Raw genomic sequence first — 6,000 nt, 5'->3', positions numbered from 1 at the left:
TCTGGCTTGACAGAATATCTTCAAGGATCAAAAGAGACTTGCCTTTTAAGGATCAAAAGTGCACCAATGTGAATTTCCATTATTTTCAATGGAAATCCTCTGCCGATCCCGGGGAGGTCGCGGGACCCCACTAGGGCTTGTTTTCCTGGGAAGTGGTGGGCGAGCAGCCTCGTCTCAGAACACAGCACAGGGGCACAGAACCCAGAGCGCTAGGGTGCTGGCTTGTTGGCTCCTCCCCCGCCCTGCTTACAGGCTTTGGCTGCACAGTGTTTGGTTGATGGCATGACTGTGTCAGGCCACCTTGCTCTTTGGGAACTCTGCTCCAACTGGAGTGTCTCATGAGATGCCCCCCCGAACCACTGCTCTCACCAGAACCGAGATTCCTGAGGTAGAGGCATCACGGCCCTTGAGTATTGATAAAAGTGATTTCTGGACCACCCTTATTGAGCCCTAATTTTCAAAATAAAAAGTCACTTATTAAAGGTCAGTGGAAAACTTTGATGGCCAGAGTTCGATGTTGAAAACATGCTCCCTCCTCCTTTTTTTTTGCTGTGAAAAATATGACTTCTTCCCTACCCAGAAACACATGCCGGAGGCCATTTGGTCAGTTTTGGTTTTTACGAAATCCCATCTATATCACTGAATCCCTGATGGCAAGAAGTGGTTTTCATTGCAGGTGACTCTGAGGCTGGAGCTGAGTGGCCCTGGACCATCACAGCGACTGCATGACAAGTCCCCCTGGTGCACAATGTGCCTTTTTAATTTGCCTGTGTTATTTATTCCACAAGACAGGCTGTGGGTTCCAACATGATCAAAGCTAAAATATGGAGAGAACAGAATGACAATCAGTGAAAACATTCATAGACGTTTGGATTCCAAACATGCAGTCTGTTTAGCCAAGTCAGCAGATGCCAGTCTCCCAGAATTCTCCTCCGGTAGGGCGAAATGACATTGTGTCTGTTTTGAGGGAGTTGGTTTAGACGAGCTTGTAACTCCACCCGGCCCCCGCTCACCTGCAGCCAACCCTCCTCAGCCCTTTAAAAATGTGAGCTTTCTCTGCTGTGCTAGTTGCCTCAATTGGAGGCCAGTCTTGGCCTCTTCCGAGTACTTAGCAATGCTTCTTGGCCTATCTTGGTTGGGAGGAATCATTTAGGGAGCAGCCCTAAAATTGTCCAAAGGGTTCCAAATGGTCCTTGGCTGCATCCCTCTGGTTGCTGGCTGGACTCATGCCAGGCCCTGTGTGGCTCCAGTCCTGCACTCAGAAAGGCAGAGCTCTCCAGCCAATGGCAGTGCAGAGACTCTCAGCTTGCGGGTCTGCAGTAGCCCATCACCACGCCTGAGGCAAGGGCAAGGCCAACCCCTGCTTTATGAGCTGCTGTCTCTGCAACAGACTGCACTTCTACAGGAAATACCGTTGCGAATGGTGCTACAAGTCCCACTTTATGCCACACGTCTGTCCATCAGGAAGCTCTCCATGTGCATACTGGATTTAGCCAGGTGGAATTTATTCGTCCCCTTGGGAAATAGTGGTTTGCTTCTTCTGGCCTCCCATTCTCTTAAACAAGATCAGCAGAGTGGGAAAGGGTAAGATGGCATTGCCTTTCTTTCACAGCAAGTGATGGGGCCAAAGCACCTAAGGACCCTTCCTTCCGGGAATGGTTTTGAGGACCGCAAAGATTTAGGCATAAGGTAGGCAGACTAAAGGAAGAGATAAACACTCCCTTTTTGGATGCTTCATCTTTTGTAAACTCCTTTCCAGGACTAAACTACGGTCAGTGAAGCTTCTTTAAAATATATGGTCAGTAAATTCCTGGATCAGCCTTCAGGCCATCTTTGTTCTCTGATCAATTTTGTAGTGTACCCTTACTTTTTGATGTGCTCGATTGTTGTGATTTTTTTGCTTGGGGAGTCTGCAAATGTAGGCCCTCTGCCTGAGGTTCCAGGTATAGGGATGATGGTGTGTTAAGCCTGGCCAATTCTGTGCTATGGGGAGTTCCCCAATAATGTGACTATTCGGGGTGGGGATGGAGACACAAATGCAAGGTAACAAGTTGTGTGAAGGAAAGTGCAACCATCTTTTTGGAGGACAGCTTCTTAAGCTCACTGTTCTTAGCAGGCTGCTTACAAAACACAGGAGAAAGATTGCTGGGTTAAAACCGGTTAAAAACCGCCCCACCCAGACCACTGTCTCAGCTTGATTACTTGGAGTAGTATCTCATGGGACGTCAGAGGCGCTTCGTAGTTTTGGCGAGTGCAGTACCGTGAGAGCAGGCTCTTTAAGGGGGAACATCCCCCTGTGTAGCACTGCTTTTGGAGACCAGATGAAATCGACGTTTTTGTTTTTTAGATGGGTTAATCATGCTCACTCCCTATTCTCTGGCAGGAGAAATGGGAGGCTTTCCTCGTTCATACAATAACAGGAGTCTCTTGAGGAACCCAGTGAATAGTGCAGCTGACGTCATGATGTCGGGAGGAGCTCCTTTGGTTTGGTGGGGTTGGCTAGCTGGGAGAGCTCTTGAGTGAGCCCTGGTCAGAAAGCCAGGAGAGCTGGATTTAAGTTCCCCAGGGCCACCTCGCCAGAAAGCAGCAAATACTGGTGCTGCATTTAGAAGCACAGTCACAATCGGTCTCAGATTTTAAGTGGATCCCCTTGCAAGTGGGATGAGTGTTACGGATGGGCTAGTGCCACCAATGAGCCGCAGGCCAAGACAGTTCCTTGGCTTTTCTGAGGCTCAGGGATGGAGAAGAACAGAACTACCCTGAGATTCGGGTCCAGGCACTCCCCTATCGCTCAGTAGTCTGTTCTTGATGTATAGGTGTTACATGGGAGCTGTTTTCCCCTTGGCAAAATGACATGGATGAATTTTAAAAACAAGATGAGACCTTCTGGAGGCGTTGGCAATATTTGGACCTGTCTTTGGCTCTAGGAGAGCTGTTTACTAGCAACTGTTATCTGCAGTGCCTGGCTGATGGACCTGAGGGTAGGAGGCTTCTGAATCCAGGAGCAAATGAATAATATATATTTTTAAAAAGACAAGCCCAAGTTTCCAATGGTAACTGATATAAGCAAAAAGGAGATCTGTGGGGCTATGGAAGAATCTATATTTGCTGAAAAGTAGTAAGACCGTGGAGGAAATACCAAATGCAAGGGCTAAGCTGGCCACTGGGTAAATCGCATTGTGGGGAAGCCTGGATCCTGGCTCTTTCAGGGACTTGCTGTGCACCCTGAGGCCAACTCTTTTCTGTCCTTGTGCTTCCCCTTTCTTGCCTCATCTGACAGTTATAAATATAAAATGAAATCAACTACCACATTGATAACATTATTCCTGCAAACTAATACCATGAAACACCAGGGAAAGAGGATAAAATTAAGACAGAAGCAAAGCATTTAGCAGTGTCTTTCAATAAGGTTTTTTTTTTTTTTTGGCCAATGTAAAACATGAAATCTGGTAAGATCTCTGGGGGCCATTAGATCTTCACAATGAAGTTCACTTTGCAAGAAGTATAAGAAATCTGGCAAACAAAACACATGACCTTCTCTGAAACTCGAGCTGGTTATTCTGAAACAACTGCCTCCTGGCTGGAGGGGTTTAAGGCTTCAGTTTAGCAAAAGCTGCGTGCTGTGTGACAGGGCACCGTCCCGGCACCCGCTCCCGCACGCCACTCACTATAACGACAACTTGGTTATAGCCATGGAAATAATGACCATACCTCCTCAGCCAGCAGGGTCTGGAAGGACCGAGGAGGCTCACTTTTAGACATTGCACTTTAGAAATTGGAAACAGTGAGATGAAGAAAAATTCAATTAAGCGGAAATGAGTTTTGTTTTATTGCCTGCTGCTGAAGGGCTCTGGGCATGCTGAAAGCTAAATGAAAAGCACATCACTGCCTCTCTCTTTCTTGGGTTGGTCAATTGGCCCTTTTTGCAGTCATCGCTCCAACTGTTCTAACACACTGACTGGATCCAAAAAGAGAGAGCGCAGCAAAGTCACCCCATCCACACGCTGCTTGGTAGGACCACACTGAAAGCACAGTTTCACGCTGCTAGCTCTGGTGAGGAGTCAGCTGCAGGTCTGGGAGGTGCGCCAAGCATCCTTCACCCCGGGAGGAAGAGCACAGGTGGACAGAGCGGGACACCCCATGCTCATCCGCTGCCCACCTAGAGACAAGAAGCATTTGTACGTTCCCCACTTGAGGACGGTGTTGAGCCAAACACGCAGGTTCAGGGCTGCAGGATCCCAGAAGCTGCTCTGAACTTGTACTCAAGACCTCAAAGCCTCAGATCTCCTAAGCTCTGGATTGTTGCCCTCACCCTTCGCAGTGTAAATTTTGTACAGTTAAAAAGAAATGAAGTCTCATTTCCTGGCGAAAAAAAAAGAAAAAGATAAAAAAAAAAAGGACCCACCCATCCTTATTTATTGCCATGTGATTTTGGAACACAGAAGCTGGTGCGTTTGTTTGTATGTGCCTCCTGTGTGTTGGCATGAGATGTGTATGGTAAAACTATGTCCAATAAATATGGAAATTCTTTAGAAGCCAGCGTGTCTTGCTTTTCATTTGGTTTTCTGGAAGTTTTTCTCTTGACATAAGAAAAAGCTGTGCTGACATGGGTTCCTTTCATCACCAGAAGGAAACCCAAGATACAACTCTGAATGCAGAATCACTGACAACTATGAATATCTGCACTACTCTGTCTAAGTGTTGGATAGAGGAAGTTCTCTGATTGTTCTAATACCAATTTTCTGGGGGCCCCGTCCTCTGCTTCTAGGCTTAAGGAATGGGCAGAGAAAACCTGATCACATATAAATTTTAGTTACTGTATGTCCTGTTGTATTTTTTTTTTTTTTTTTTTGTGGTAGGCGGGCCTCTCACTGTTGTGGCCTCTCCCGTTGCGGAGCACAGGCTCCGGACGCGCAGGCTCAGCGGCCATGGCTCACGGGCCCAGCCGCTCCGCGGCATGTGGGATCCTCCCAGACCGGGGCACGAACCCGTGTCTCCTGCATCGGCAGGCGGACTCTCAACCACTGCGCCACCAGGGAAGCCCATGTCCTGTTGTATTTTAAAGTCCTTTATATGTGTACATTTTCTGCCTAGACAAGTATGTGCAAATGTCTATACTTGGGTGAGAGGTGGACAGAGGGGTAGAAGCACCTCATCAGGGCTCCTGGACAAGCTTTTCCAGGAAAATCTCCATTCAGGTTTTTTCCCTGCAGGAGGCTTTATTAGTGTGCAGGACCTGAAGTTTAGCTAGAGTGGAAAGAGCAAGAGAGATTCTTTAATAAAAAAATTAAAGTCACAGCATTTCTTTAGAGCTGGGATTCCATCCAGGAAAAATGACTGCTTTTTGCATTAGTGATGAGTTTTGTTTGGTTGAAGAGAAGATCCAAACAGAGGTGCACTGAGCAAGACGGTAGCTATTAGTCACTTGAGGCTATTTAAATGTAAATTGATTAAATAAGATTAAAAGTTTAGTTCCTCGCACCAGCCATGTTTTAAGTGCTCAACAGCTACATGTGGCTAGTGGTTACTGAATCTGGACACACAGATGTGTCCAGATTATATGTGTCCAGATTTCTGCAACTTTCATTGCAGAAAGTTCTATTGGACAGTGCTGACAGAGTCTGGCTGAGGAGAATGGGCAGAGATAACTCATCACCTGTTCAGCTACTAGTTATCCTGGAGTACTTGCTGAAGTATTCTCAGGCTCTGTGGGTGGCACCAACTTCTCTGCCATCAGATCACTACACACCAGAACCACTTGCTTAGTTCTGAAGCAGGAGGCTGGGCCCTGGTCCTCTGAGCAGTCTGATGTCCTGACCCAACCCAAGTCCTACACCCACTGGTGCCCCACAGTCTACCCAGTTAAATAGGAAAGATATTGCCTCCTAGGCAACATGTCCAGTGAGCCTCTTGGAGGGTTTAAAAGTCTTTTAGTGGAAACTCAGATCTCTGCAAGGAAAGGGGTTGATGGTCCTTTGTCAAATCATCTCTGGTGGTAAA

The sequence above is a fragment of the Kogia breviceps genome, chromosome 1 (assembly GCF_026419965.1).
Source record: "Kogia breviceps isolate mKogBre1 chromosome 1, mKogBre1 haplotype 1, whole genome shotgun sequence".
Taxonomy (NCBI): domain Eukaryota; kingdom Metazoa; phylum Chordata; class Mammalia; order Artiodactyla; family Physeteridae; genus Kogia; species Kogia breviceps.
The sequence above is the reverse complement of the archived record's forward strand: the minus strand, read 5'-3'. Positions refer to the sequence as shown.